The following is a 16,510-nucleotide window of genomic DNA, read 5'->3' on the forward strand; positions in this document are numbered from 1 at the left end:
GAATTTCTTTTTATATTTAGAATTGTCTAATTTGATCCTCACAATAATTTTGTGAGGTAGGCATATTTATTATGGAGTGAACTGATCTAAACGCAAAAAAACCTGTGTTCAAGTCTCACCCTGACACATATTGATTCTGTGATCTTCAATAATTCATTTAATCCCTTAGTGATCTCAGCATTTTTTGAGTTGATAAGTCATATAGAAGGTGCCAACTTTCACTGCTAAAGTTTCCTCATTTGGAAGTTCCTTATATAAATGAAAGCAGAGATTCAATTCCAATGTCTGTTTCAATTTTACAAAAAGGAAAACTGATTTCTAATAAAAATTAAATTACTTATTGAAAGTTGCACATCTAGTTAGTAGAACCAGGGAGAGTCAACTGTTAAATTTTCAATGTGCATATTTAGACCTTGCAAATAAACAAGTCCTACAAAGCAGGGCTTGATCTATTATTTTGTTGATTGTCTATACTTAAGAAAGTGAAGAAGGGAGGGGGGAAGGAAAAAGAAATTTTCTTGACAATTTCATTATATATTTAAAAGAAATAGGAAGTTGCACATAATATATTTGCAGTTTCATGTGCAAACATCCTTTATTATTATTATTATACTGTTATGGAATTTTTTTAAATTCCATACATTAAAATTTAAAGAAATAAAAATTTTTTAAAAAGAAAGTGATGGAGAAAATGGTAATAAAAGATAATTAAAAGTATATTGTTCATTCTTCCTCCCACCCCACCCCCCAGAAAGTCAGTTTTAATTGCTCATGTCTCCTGATTTCTAATCTAGAGTATTCTATATCACACTACCTCTTGTATTTAAAATTAACAAGTAGAGCTAACAAGTGGAAATAAGTTTGCTAAAGAAGGTAACTTCTCTCAGAGGAAGGTTGATTTCTCCTTAGCTGGAGAGATGGTGGGTGAAGACAGCAGGTAATGCAACTCCAAAGGGAATTAGAGACCAGAAACTATATTCCAAGATAACGTAATTGAAAGATGCCAAAAATAAAGTAATGATATTTTAGTTAGATTTTTTTTAAAATTCCTGGTATTTTTAAATTGTGTCTAGTGTATTGTTTGTTAAAGTCATACTGTCTGGTGGGGCAATTGGGTGCTAAGACCATAGATCTATAGAAAGGACATTGACAGATTGTAGCATGTCCAAAAACAAGTTAGGAAAATTCCCATATCAGACCCCTAAGCAGAATTGCATGTCACCACTATCCCTAATTTGGACAAGTAGAAAAAGTGTAGTTATTAGCTCTATGGTAACTTTTTTTTTTTTTTTTAGGAACTAGGAGAAACTTCATAAGTAGGAGTATATTGGAGTTTCAATTGTAACAGACTCAAGAGAACTGGTAGTTAAATTTTCAGTGTGATCATTTACATCTTAGAAATTACAATCAGAGTTTATTCGGTTAAATGCCTAAACTTAAGAGAGTATTAATAATGCACATTTAACTTAAAAATGTGTACATTTTTTCTTCCCAGAGAGGTGTTATTAAACATTTATCAGCACACCACTTCTCCTAGGCCACTTTATCCAATCTGTACTTCTTTTTATAGCATTTCTAATGAGTTATCATCTATCCTGTTATGTCTAAATAGGAACAAAGAAATATGGAACCCCTGGATCACATAAGTAGTCAAGAAAAACAAATTTCCACATTGATCATGTCCTAAGACCAATAGACTAATATGTCTATCATCTTTTTGTCATGAGGGAGGGATGCGTTCTAATTGATCAAATCAAGTGGTAGTAATAGACATCTATATTTTATTCTTGTTCTTATTGGAAAATATTCTAGTTTATCACCATTATGTATTTATTCTGGTGTTTTTATTTTTATTTTTATTTTTTACTTTATGGTCAGATGGTTTTTAATATCTAACTCCTGGAAAAGTATAATAGAAATTAGTGCAGTTTTTCTATTTTTTAAAATCTTTTTTTGTCAATGTACATTTAATAATAATAACAGCATTAGTAATAATAATTAAGATTTCTATAACAAAGTTTTGCAAAGCTCTTTGCAAATAATTTCTAATTTTGGTCTAAAAACTATACATAATAGGTGCTATTTTATCACTATTTTGCAGTTGAAAAAACTGCGTCAGATAAAGGTAAAGTAACTTTCCCAGGGGGTTCTGGTGTTTTTAAACAGAAATGGATGTTGTATTTTGTGAAAAGTTTTTATGTATCTATTGTTATAATAATAATAATAATAATCCAGGTTATGGTTTTACTAATATTAAATGTATTTTGTGTTCTTAGATTAAGCTTCTTAAAAAATTAAAAGATAAGATTAAGAATACAAGAGGACAAAAACAAAACTCTCAGAGAAGGCAGCAAAAGAGCAGAATATTGGATGAAAATATGAAGAGATTTTTTTAGCTGTGGAAGACAATTATACTTATTTTGGTAGAAGATAATGCTGGTGGTTTAGGAAAGCCTAGTATAGAAATTGCAAAAGAATAATATGAACATACATATATCTACACATATATGGATATTCATACATATTAATGCCACTTTTAAGATTTTGAAATATTTTCTAACAAAAAAATCTTGTAAGGAAAGTGCTGTAAGTGCTATCCCCAAATTCCAGATGTGTTAACTGATATTCTGAAGTACTTCCTTATTGTCATATATCTAGCAAGTATTTTAATAGGATTTGTAGGATTTGAACCTCCATCTCATAAATTCATTTGAACATTTCTTCTGAGGGGAAATTTATATGAGAGTCATCCTCCCTTAGACTTCAGCAGATGTGAAGGTGGGACAAAAATTGGGGGTAAGGCCTTTTCAAGTGTGGTTATATTTTTTTTATGACTTTGAACAATTTATTTGCATGTGAAAAGGCCAGAAGCAGTCAATGAATTTACCTCCAAGGCATAGACTGTTCTGGGTGTGTTTATTTGTTTGTTTGTTTGTTTTTTAATGAGAGAACATTAAATCCCAGATATAATTTGTGAATATTGGGCAAAAAGCCATTACTTGGTTCTGGTCTAATTTCCTGTGGAGAAGAACAATTTCTTAAGCCTCTTTCCTTAATCTTACTACCTTGTCACAAAAGTTAAAATTAGTTTTTATTTGTAATATTGAAATTATCCTTATTGATTTAAGAGGAACAAAGATCCAATCAATGATAAGACTTCCTGGTCTCCTTGTCACCTGGGTGCAAAATTACTAGGACATGATTTCCTCATTTTTATACCACAGACCATCAACATGAGCTGTGCTAAAAAGATGTTCCTAAAAGAATTGATTTCTCCTTTTGTTGCTCTGAAAGTCCTCCCCTGATGGCTAAGTAAACCTCCTTTAGCTAAGAGTTGGATTATGAGCATCTTATTTCAGAGAAAGAAGGAGAAGAAATTCTAAGCCACTGTGACCTTGACTTTCCATACCTGGAAATGGTCCAGTGCCCAAAAATTCAGCTTTGTAGAAGCAGTCTACTTCCCTTACATTCAGTATAAATGAAAAATGTTTATAAATCATAATAGAAATCAGAGCAAATTATTAGGCCTGAATTGTGATCTGGCTTGAGATACATCTACAGGGACTATAACAATATACCCACAATTCAAGGTTATTACGAAAAAAGTGTTTTTACAAACTTGAAACACTAAACTAAAGAAATGTGCCGATATGGTTATGATTGACTGGGCAAGATGTCTTTTTTCCTCCTTCAAAACAATTGCTTCTGTGATCCTTATTTTGTCTCCTTAGTCCAGAGTCTATTTTCCACATTTATGAGTTACCCTGTAAAAACAAGCCATTGTATAAGCACAATGGAAGAAAAATATTGGGAGTGAGGACCTGAATTTTCCTTTTGGTCTCTTTTTTCAACAGTAAAAATTTAAGCAGAGATGAAAACAGTTTTTCAAACTATGAAAAAGCTTTTTAAATGCAGTCTCTTATAGTTTAAATAAAGTCCAGTGGGAATTAATATTACTAAAATTAGATTTTTAACTTTAGAAAGACTTGTTGGGATTGGGCAGTGTCTTTTGAGTTCTATTTTTATAGTTCACACCACCTAAAATAAGATTCTTCAAGAGGGGGAAGTTTAAATAAAATTTGAACTTTTTAAAATGCCCTCTGTAATAGGACTAATATTACAGGAGCCTACTCCTATTCAGATTAATTTTTCCTTTAAAAGTACTGAAACCATCCTCAAGACTTCATTTGTTCAGGGAACTAAAGACTTACACTCTGAAATAGTTGTCTGATGGTTTAGGTACAAAAAAGTCAGGGCATGAAAAATAAGTCACCGGTTCCTCAAGCTTCAAACTGATGGATCATCAGTCAGTGATGTATTCAACTAAATAAATGCTATACTCTTGCTGGATAACCTTTCTTTACTCTTAACATTCTTCTCTTGCTCTAAGTAAATCTCCCTTTATTAATTGCCAGATATTGCATGAGTGTCTCTTTTAATCTTATTCTCAAATAAAATTGAGTGTCTCTTTTAATCAAACAATCAAACAAAAATGACTAAATCAGTTCTGTATTATTATACCTTGATATTTAGGATTGAATGACATTAAAAGAGGCAATTAGTTCTCCCACAAATTTATTTTACTTTTTCCTGCTATCATTATTAGCCATCATCTAATAATATTTTTAGTGACCATTCAATTAGTCAGTAAATCAATCATGCTTTACAAGGTGACTGAGGAACTATGGGTCTAAATTACATAGAGAGCCACTTTCCCCAAAGGACAGGTTCATTCTCTAATCCACCAAATCCTTGGAGAGACTAGAGATGAAATGAGATTTCAGGGTTTACTCTAATGACTAAAAGATTTATAATTCCAGGAAGTGGGAACAGCAGCTCCATAGGGGACTGGACTCCAATGTTTCCTACAGAAATAATGGAAGAGAAGAAGCACAAAGAAGTATGGATATCTATTAGGGACAATTTGGATTCTTCATTCACTTGGCTGTCACATTGGTGCTCATAAAATACCGATCTGACCATATTACATACCAAATTCAGTCACTTTTTCATTCATTGCTTTTTTTCAATATCTCGAATGCTCTCCTGCATCATCATTAATTCCTTTCTTTCCTTTGCTTCTTTCAAATCTCATCTAAAATTTCATGTGCTGTTAATATCTTCCTTAAGTTGATTATCTCCAATTTATCCTGTTGTATATCTTATCTGAATGTAATGTTTGAGTTCCTGAAGTTTCTCTATTCTCCGAAATTTCAAAACACAACTCAAGAATTAAGCAAATCTCTCCCTCAAATATTGTACATATTATATGTGTGTATATGCATATTTACATAATACATATACAGAAGAGACATAATTTTTTCTTGATGACTTGATCAATATCCCAAAAATTGTAGTATATTGTTTTCTCAGTATCATTTACTTTGGCATGATTGTTGCGTCTATGATTTGTTTTTGGACACATTCATTATTTAGAAATGTTATTATATTCTGTTCAAACAATACTAATGCAAACAAGATTAGAAGGGAAGTAACAAATTGGGAAAATATTTTTAAAAGGAAAGGTTCTGACAAAGGTCTCATTTCCAAATATATAGAGAACTGACCCTGATTTATAGGAAACCAAACCATTCTCCAATTGATAAATGGTCAAGGGATATGAACAGACAATTCTCAGATGATGAAATTGAAACTATTTCCACTCATATGAAAGAGTGTTCCAAATCACTACTGATCAGAGAAATGCAAATTAAGACAACTCTGAGATATCACTATACACCTGTCAGATTGGCTAAGATGACAGGAACAAATAATGATGAATGTTGGAGGGGCTGTGGGAAAACTGGGACACTGATACATTGTTGGTGGAGTTGTGAAAGAATCCACCCATTCTGGAGAGCAATTTGGAACTATGCCCAAAAAGTTGTCAAACTGTGCATACCCTTTGACCCAGCATTGCTGTTATTGGGATTATATCCCAAAGAAATACTAAAGAGTGGAAAGGGACCTGTATGTGCCAAAATGTTTGTGGCAGCTCTTTTTGTTGTAGCTAGAAACTGGAAGTTGAATGGATGTCCATCAATTGGAGAATGGTTGGGTAAATTGTGGTATATGAAGGTTATGGAATATTATTACTCTGTAAGAAATGACCAGCAGGAGGAATACAGAGAGGCTTGGAGAGACTTACATCAACTGATGCTGAGTGAAATGAGCAGAACCAGAAGATCACTATACATTTCAACAACAATGCTGTATGAGGATGTATTCTGATGGAAGTGGAAATCTTCAACATAAAGAAGATCCAACTCACTTCCAGTTGATCAATGATGGACAGAAATAACTACACCCAGAGAAGGAACACTGGGAAGCGAATGTAAATTGTTAGCACTACTGTCTATCTACCCAGGTTACTTATACCTTCGGAAGCTAATAATTAATGTGCAACAAGAAAATGGTATTTACACACATATATTGTATCTAGGTTATATTGTAACACATGTAAGATGTATGGGATTACCTGCCATCGGGGGGAGGGAGTGGAGGGAGGGAGGGGATAATTTGGAAAAATGAATAAAAAAAAAAAAGAAATGTTATTATTAAATAAGTAGTAAATAAATTAAATTTTTAAAAAAAGAGAATTAAATCAAATAAATTGAATCTTGGTCTTTTATTTGTGCTCCTTGAACTGATTAAAGGATATTTTTTTTACTATTTCTGCATTTGTACATTAACTTGAAATATTTCTATGCCTTAATACAAGGTACATTTTTTAGAGTTTCATGCATTGCTAAGAAATGAAATTATTCTTTATAAGTCCCATTTCATATATTACAAATGTTTTAATTGTAGTTTATCCAGATATATTTTCTCTTTTATTTCTCTCTCTATTAGATTTGTCTAAAACTCAAAAAGGAATGTTATCATCACCTATTATTGTATTACAATATATGTCTTTTATATTCCGTTAATTGTTCATTTATGAATTAAGATGCTAAGGCATTTGGAGTTTAAAATTTTAATATAGATATTATTTTGTTGTCTGATTTATTTTAGTATAAATTTCCTTGAATGTCTCAATTTATATTGTGAATTTTTGTTTTTGCTTTACCTGATAACATAATTGTGACTCATCTTTTGGATTCACTTGATGCATAGTAAATTCACCACGCCAGCTTACAAAAGAAGCACAAAAGGCTTTGAGAGAAGTTGAACTGGCTTTATCCAATGTGGTTGAAAGAGTCACTCAAAAACCCTTGGAAATATCAGTTTTTGCTACAAAAGAGGCACCCACAGCAGTCCTTCATCAAGGAGACAGAGTGATTGAGTGGGTGAACCTCCCAGCACAACCAGAACAAAGCCTTACACCTTACCCAGTGCTTGTGGCTAGGATTTTATTAAAGGCTATTAAGAGAGTAATACAATTATCTGGGATAAGTCCTGAAAAAATATACACATTCTATACTAACGCACAGATTAATGTATGCTGTGAGACCATCCCAGAATGGCAAATTTTATTGGCCACCGCTCCAAATTTTGCACATGGATCTCCATTAAAGATTACCCGGCTACTACATAATTGGCGATGGATTTTTGAAGAAAAGGTTTCTAAGGTTCCTCTTAAAGGACCAACAATCTTTACAGATGCCTCCAAAGAAAATATTTGTGCCATATACTCTCATGATTTAACCATAAAGAGAGTAATCAGGACTCCTTTTGAATCCACTCAACAGAATGAATTATTTGCTATCATGCTAGCTCTCACTTATTACCCAGGAGACGTAAATATAATTACTGATTCAGCCTATTCAGTAGGTGTAGTACAAAGAATTGCCACAGCCCAAATAAAATTTGTAGCCTCCAATATTTATCAGCTCTTTAAGGAACTTCAAGAGCAAGTGAGAAAACATCCAGGCAAGATTTATATCTTGCATGTCCACTCACATAGTGGACTTCCAGGTCCCATTTTTGATGGAAATTCAAAGGCAGATAGCCTTCTAACCATGTTAGCCAGTAGTCCTTTATTTCAGGAAGCACAAGAATCTCATTCTAAATATCATCAGGCTGCTCGAGCTTTACGTTTACAATTTGGAATCACAAGAGAGGAAGCTAGGAGCATAGTAAAAAGCTGTACAGCTTGTCTTCCTTTCCATGCTCCTACATTCCCTCCAGGGAAGAATCCTCGTGGTTTGAGACCCAATGAAATCTGGCAAATGGATGTGACCCATTATAAATCTTTTGGTCGTCTATCTTTTATTCATGTCGTGGTAGACACCTTTTCAGGATTCACATTTGCAATGCCAGCAGCAAAAGAGACAGCCCGAGTGGTCACTGAATTCCTTATACAAGCTTTTGCAATTATGGGTGTGCCACAAGCAATAAAAACAGACAATGGACCTGCATATACGTCCAAACATTTTACACACTTTTGTGCACAGTATAAGATTTTACATACCACGGGCATACCCTTTAATCCTCAAGGGCAGGCAATAGTAGAGAGAAGAAACAGAGATATTAAGACACTCCTCCAAAAACAAAAGAAAGGGGGAGCCACAGGTAGCCCTAGGGAACTTCTAAATTTAGTTCTCTATACCATTAATTTTCTAATTTTTGACAAAGATGCACTGGCTCCAGCAGACAGGTTTTATAACCCACCAGAAGGGCAGTGTCCAGTGAGAGCATCTCCACTGTCCTTAGATAATCGCCAGGTGATGTGGAGAGATCCAGAAAGTGGTGAATGGAAGGGACCAGATAGGTTAACTGCCTGGGGGAGAGGGTTTGCTTGTATTTCTTCAGCAGGAGAAGGAATCAGATGGGTGCCAACGAGTCATATTCGCCTTGTCCATCAGAGAGAGACAGAAAAAGAGAAAGATCTCAAAATAAAGGAGAAGATCTAAGAAACATCTGACACTGAAAGAGCATGGATAATAAGAAGACTGTTAAAGAACTTTAAAAACCAGCAGGAATCATTGGACTTCCTCACACAAGATGAGACTAATGGACAATGGACTTATGGACATTTATAAATTTTCAATTTATGATTATGTTATATACTTCTAGCATGTGTTACGTTACTATGTTACTATGTGCTTATGTAATTTATGTAATTATCTGTAATACTTCCCATATTGATGGATTTATGTTTCAAGGTCATGACTGTCCTATGTTCTAAATCAAAAGAAAGGGGGAGATGTTAGGATTACTAAGTGAGAATTCAGGTTTTCTGGACAATTACAAGGTGAGAACTCAGGTTGACTTGATAGAGGGGGCAAGCTCATTGGCTGGAGTGGTTCTTCCCAGAAGCCCTTGCATTATCCCACGCCCATTCTCTGGGAGGATAAAAGAGACAGCACTGGGCGCAGAGAGCAGATCGGCCTGGAGAAGGATAAGAGCTGGAGGAGATTCAGAGCCAGGATTCAAGAAGGAAGACTCTGAATTGCATCAGGCTTGACGGGGCTCTCTGCAGGAAGGGAAGTCACTTCTTTGGACAAGAGTTAACAGCAACTGCCTGGAGACAACGGTTCGTTACAGGAAGAAGAATCTGTTGGAGAGATTTGAGTAGACACAGCAGATCTCTTCCCAGAGAGCGATCCAGCAGCTTCTGGAGACGACAGCTCGCTACAATTTTGCTCCAACCCCTTGTTTTTATTGTGTGTATGCCTTCCTTGTATACCTGATCATGCAGTCGAATTTTACCCCTTTCTCTGCTATGATAATTTTCTTTTCCATTTTTCATAGATTCTCTTATTTATCCATGCCATTTTATCTGAGTCATGATGTTGACTCTGGAGGTACAACATTCTCTCAGAGATGTTGGGCTGATTAGATCCAAGATCCCTGCAGATTATACCCAATTGTAAGGTAACCAAATCTCTTTACAGAATATTTTTATTCCCATGGAATTGCCCTTTAGTAGAATCCACTTCCACAGATAAATTGAGATTTCTCCTTTTTTTTCTCCCCTGTTTCCAATCCCTCTTTCTTACTTTGTTACCTATCCTTCTATGGCCCCCTCTTCCTGAGAACTTACAGGTGTTTTTAGTTCATTGTTTATTGTTTTATTAGAACACATCATCATTTCCATCTATCTTCTATTTTCCCCATCTCCTTTTATTCTCCCTGCCCCCATTTCTGCATTTTAGTCCTACAAAAAAGCATTGACTCATCTGTAAGAGGAAGGTGGGAATGAGATTTAGTCTATGGTGTTTCAGATTAATTTTTTCCTTTTAAAAAATATCTACTTTCATTTTTATTTTCCACTGTACTTTAACAAAGAAATCTTTTTAAAAAAATCTGTTGTTTCCTTTTTATTAAATCCTCAAAGGTATCTTTATCTTTTATTTTTCATTTTAATAGTCTGAAAATATGATAGTTTATTTCTTTACTTGTGTTTTCATTGGTAATTGAATTTATTTATCTTTCTTATGTTCTTATTATTTGGGATATAACCATTTCAGTTGTATCAAACTCATTTGCTTTTAGAATATATTACTCCATTCTCTTTTATGGTTTTTGAAATGTGCAGGATAGTGTTGGATAATAGATAACTATGACATTCTTTTTTCTGATTTAGATAAATCCAATAGAGAGACAAGTATTTCTGGATAAACTAAAGTTAAAGCATTTCTAATATATATTAAATGGGATTGATGATAATTTCATTCATTCACCACATGAAATTATATATGTATATATTCACATATATGCCTGTATATATGTGTATGTATACATGCATACGTATCTTGTGTTATTAAAATTTCTTTTCCTTTATGTTTGAAATTCCTTTTCCTGATTGTTTATGGGATATATTGTTTGTTATTGGGATTGTTCAATTTAATTACTATGTGTCTCAGAATTTGTGACATAGGATGTTTTTCTTGTAGAGTTAATTTGTAGATTCTTCCCATTGGAACTTTGTTTCCTAAATTAAGAAGTTCTAGGCAATTTTCCTGCATTATTCATTGCATTATTATGTTCAGGGATTTTTTTTTAATTATATAGTCTTCTCAAAGACTTGTAATTCTTATGTCGCACCCTGTCTTTATGATTAATGCATATTTTTTTGTACCAAGATCATGTAATTTTTACATTTCGTCGCATTTTTCTTCCTTAAATCTGACTTTATGAAAGGCCTAGGTTGTCTAGCAGTATTATTATTCTCTGTGATCTCTATACTCTAGGAATATCTCTGGCTAAAATTCTAGCCAGAAAAGCTGTTGTTTATGGGTTCTATTCTCTCTCTCTCTGAATTGATGGTTAAGTTATAATACTTAAAGCGTTTTTCATTAAAATATCTGTTTCCAAACTATTTTCCAGTTCTGACAATCTTATTAGCTTTCTATCCATGTGATAATTTATATATTCCATAAATAGTAAGATTTCTTAGCAAAATGTTGTATTGCTGTAGATCCTGATAACAAGCATCATTTGTTTAATAAAAGACAATATTTTGTGAGTGTCTGAAGTTTCTCTATTCTCCAAAACTTCAAAACACAAGCCAAAATTTAAGCAAGTCTTTCCTGAAAATATCCTGCAAAAATTCCAGCATGTAAGCTCATGCTGATAGAATTATATTCATGTACCAGGAATGCCACTTGTTGACTCAACTGAGATTTTTATTTTGGTGTTAGTTTCCCTAACCTATTCTTTCAATAGTATAGGGTTGAAGTGCTTAGGCTGTAGGTCTCCATGAAGGTGATTGGGAGAATAGTGTTTAAGTGTTCTGAGGGGCATTTGTGAGGAATATTAGGAACATGATGTTATCATGATAGAAAAAAATATCAAACCATGATCAAATCAGTTAACCTATAAACATTTATACCTACTCTGATGGCACTCTGCTAAAATCTAGGGATACAAAGTCATGTAAAAGAGACAGTTATTGCTCTCTCCATGCTACAGCCTTTATATCCAAATGGCTTTAAGCCTGATTCCACAACCTTAGTGCCCAAGTGATTTTGACCTGTAGTCCATCTAAAAGAAAAAGAGGAATAGGAGGCTGGTTATCCCCCATAACCTGTCCAGAATCTCTTTTGTTGCTACTTCAGAACTGCTTGCTTGCTTGCTTCTGGGAGCAAGATACTAAGAAAAGATTGTAGTTGAGCCTATTGTGGAAGCCAGACTGAATGGATGCAGAATGACTTTAACTGTCCTTGTTGCCAAGAATGAAACTGGCAACCTCTAAACATAATTGATTATTGTGTAGAGTATATGTCCCCAATCTTCATTTTTAAAGTTGCTTTGATGTCTAGATTTACCACACATTTCTCTAAAAGATTTTCATTATATGAATGTGTTCTTAAGGGATTAAAGGCAACTGAGGGAGATTATAGTCAACCAAGGATATAGAGGGAAAGAGAATTTTTTTTTCTAATCATTGATACTACCACTTACAGTTTCAAAGTGAACAAAAGCTATTTTGTCAATATATATTATTAAATCTCATCTTTCCTTTCCCCAAAAACCGAAAAGAATAAGTGAATCTGGGCCAGTCTAGACATAGTAGATAAACTACCAGTTCTTTGAAAGGAGATGTGGTAATTGAGTCAGTCATCCTTATGAAGAATCTTGGACAAATCCCCAATACACCAGAAAGGACTGAGAGAGTTGACTAAAGGGAAAGTGATGTCTGCTTCCATGAGATTCCCAAAGACAATGAGAATAAGACCAAGAGGCCAGAGAGAAAAAGAGAGTATCCAATTCTCACTAATCATCATGAGATTTATTTATACCCAGTATAACTTCAGACCAGGGAAATCAGAGGGAATGAAGGTGGAGGGGAATTCCAGGCATGAGGGATAGCCAGTATCATTCATAGAGCAGCCAAGAGGCCAGTGTCGTAAACTGAAGTGCACAAGATAGAGAATGAGATGTAAAAAGACTAGACAGATAAAAGTAGGCTAGGTTATGAAGGGGTCTGAATGTCAAACTGAGAATTTTCCATTTCATACTGGAGGCCTTAAGGAGTCACTAGAATTTACTGAGTAAGGGAATATCATAGTTGATTTAAGAAAATCTCTATGGTGCCAGAATGGAGGATGGGTTGGAATGGGAAAAACTTGACTCAAATAGATTTATTGGCAGTCTACTGCAATAATTTAGGCAAAAGTGATGAGAACCTACCTCTACTAAGATGGAAGCAGTGTCAGAGGAAAGAATGGGGTGCCTTAGAAAGATGTTGCAAAGGTGAAATTAGTAACCCTTGCAACAAATTAGATATTGGAAAAGTGAGAGGTAGTCAGAAGTCAACGATGGTATGTAACTAGGTGATGGGTTTCAGGGACTGGGAGAACAATACTTAAACTCCTTTTTTTTTTTTTTTTTGATTCACTTTATGCAAAGTAAATTTTGTTCCGGTCCTTCATTTTTTATTTTGTGTATGTGTTTACTTTTTTAGGTATGTTTCTTGTAAGTAACAGCTTGTGGGGTTTTGTTTGCTTATTTTATCAGTCACTTTTCGATTTTATTGGATTGTTTATTCAATATAGTTCAGTATTTATTATCTGTCAGAGAAGAAATCATGAGAAGAAAGAAATATTGTATTTTCTTCTTAAAAGTTAAAACAAATATACAAGACCAAGAGCAATTACCCTAATAGATAAGGTAATCCAAGGATATTAACAGCTTTCAAAAGAAGACTTGTAAACATCAACAACCAAAGGCAAGATTGCTCCAAATCATTCATAATAAGAGACATAGAACCCAAAACAACTCCAAGGTTTCAACTCACACCTAGTAAATTGAAAAATATGTTGTTTTCTTGTTGTTATCACTTTTCCATATGCACAACAGAGCACAAAAGAGGATTTTATATCTGTGAAACTATTTCATGATTCTTGCTTTTAAAAAGCATGGAAAAAATGCCATACTACTTTTAAATCTGTTCAGATTTTCTGCACATTTTAGAAAATGTTTCAATAGTGCTCTTTTTTTTTTTTTGGATATCAGTATTATTAAGCATCCTCTCTCCCTTCAACTTCTCCCATCCAACTAAAAACCAAGAAAAATAGGAAAAGAAACTCTTATAATAAATAAGAAAAGTTAAGGGAAATGAGTCTACAGATTGGCAACATCCAAAAATATTTCTCCTTATGCATTTTTAAAAATTATTGCTTTTTTGTCAAGAGGAAGGATAACATCCTTCTGGGTCCTCTAGAGACACAGTTGGCTATTGTATTGATCAAGATGATTATCAAAGAGTACAAATCTTTTATATTTTAATAATAATTTCTTTACTGCTCCAACCATTCTGAAGAGCAATTTGGAACTATGGACAAAGGGCTATAAAACTATGCATAACCTTTGATCCAGCAGTGTCACTAATATATATCTCAAAGAGATCATAAAAAAGAGGAAAAGACCCCACATGTGCAAAAAATGTTTGTAGCAACTCTTTTTGTAGTGGCAAAAAAACTGGAAATTAAATGGATGCCCATCAGTTAGGGAATGGCTGAATAAGTTATGGTATATGAGTGTTATGAAATATTGTTCTATAAGAAATGATCAACAGGATGATTTCAGAAAAGTCTGGAGAGACTTACATAAACTGATGCTAAGTGAAGTGAGTAGAACCAAGAAAATACTGTATACAATAACAAGAGTATGTGATGACCAACTGTGATGGACTTGACTCTTCAACAATGAGGTGATTGAGGGCAATTCCATTAATCTTGTGAGGAAGAGTCATCCACATTCAGAGAGAAGATTATGAGGACTGAATGTGGATCACAACATAGTATTTTCACCTATGTTGTTGTGGTTGTTTGCATGCTTATTTTTTCTTTCTCATTTTTTTCCACTTTTGATTTGAATTTTCTTGTGCAGCGTGATAAATATGGAAATATATTTAGAAGTATTTCTCATGTTTAATCTATATTGGCTTACTTGCTATCTAGGGGAGGGGTAAAGAAGGAAGGGAGGGAGAAAAATTTGGAACACAAGCTTTTTCAAGAGTGAATGTTGATAACGACCAAAATAATAATAATAATAATAATAATAACTTCTTTATATAAATTGATCTCCTAACTCTTCTAACTTTATTCTGTATTAGTTCATACTTCCCAAGATTGTCTATATGATTCTTTTTTGTAATTTCTTGCAAATAATATTTCATCATATTTAGTTCTTTTCTTTTTTCCTTTTTTAAACCTTTTTATCCACCTCCTCTTTCAAGATTAAGAAGTTGTTTTGCTTGTGACTATTCATTCTCTATTTTTATCTTCCCTCTTAATCATCCCCTCATTCTTGTTTCCCTGTTGAATTTAATGTTTCTACACCAAATTGTCTCAGTGTGTGTATGTTTAACTTTTATTTGTCAATTTCAAGTAAGAATGAGGTTTATTCCTATCCCCACTCTCTATATTAATAGTATACTCTTTTTCTTACACACCCCAATTATGAAAAAATAGCAAGTCCTGCTGTTCATCCTTTTTTACCCTAGAATTCTTTTTTATTCTTTCTATCTCTCCCTTTTTCATATTCTCAGCATGGAGCTAATCTACCTCCTGATTCTTTGTTTTTTACTTATCCATTTTACTTAATTCCACAAGCACTTAGGTGCCAAATAGTTACAAGTACAGTACTAAAGATTCAAAGAAATGAAAAAACAAAACAAATAAAGAAAAATTAAATCCCTTCTCTCAAATAGCTGACAATCAAATAGAGAAGAAAACATGTAATCAATTATATACAAACAAGATATATACAGGAGGTAAGTCATCTCAGAGAAAAGGGACTAACATTAAAAGGGATCAAAGGATAGTTAGTTAGATGGTACAACAGATAGAGTGCTAGCCCTGTAGTCAGGAGGACCTTAGTTCAAATTTGGTCTCAGACACTTAATACTTCCTGGCTGTGTGACCCTGGGCAAATCACTTAACCCCAATTGCCTCAGGAAAAAAAAAATTTAAAAAGAAAAAAAAGGAAAAGAAAAAGAGGGATCAAGAAATGTTCCTTGAAGAGTATGGGATTATAGCAAAAACCTAAAGGAAATCAAGGAAATATGGAGGAAAATATGAGAAGAGTAAGAATTCTAGGTTTAGAGAACAGCTTGTGAAACTGCCTGCAAGTAGAAGATAGAGAATGCAAGAAATCCAGTATCACTGGATCATAGAGGAGAAGAGGGTAAGATGTAATAAGACTGGAAAGATAAGAACAAGGCCAGACTATGAAGGGCTTAAAAAACCAGAGAATTTTATGTTTAAGTCTTAATTTCCTCAATATCTTTTGAAAACATTAAAGTTTCTCAAAGGGTGCTTACTTCTTTCCTCCATGAGATTATTAGCATTACATCATCATATAACTCCTTCCAAATGGTCAAATACATTCCCCCCCCCCCCCCCAGGTTTCTCCTGACTTTTGTGTTTGCCTTTCAAAGTTCCTATTCAGCATATGTTTTTTTCTCTCTAGGACTACATTCAATTTTGTAGTGAGTGTTATTCTTAATTGTAACATATCTTTTGCCTTTTGAAATAATGTATTCAAAGATCTCTTCTTATTTGTAATAGAAGCTACCAAGTTTTGTGTTTTTTAATACTTCTTTCTTTACTGTGGG

The sequence above is a fragment of the Sminthopsis crassicaudata genome, chromosome 3 (assembly GCF_048593235.1).
Source record: "Sminthopsis crassicaudata isolate SCR6 chromosome 3, ASM4859323v1, whole genome shotgun sequence".
NCBI lineage: Eukaryota > Metazoa > Chordata > Mammalia > Dasyuromorphia > Dasyuridae > Sminthopsis > Sminthopsis crassicaudata.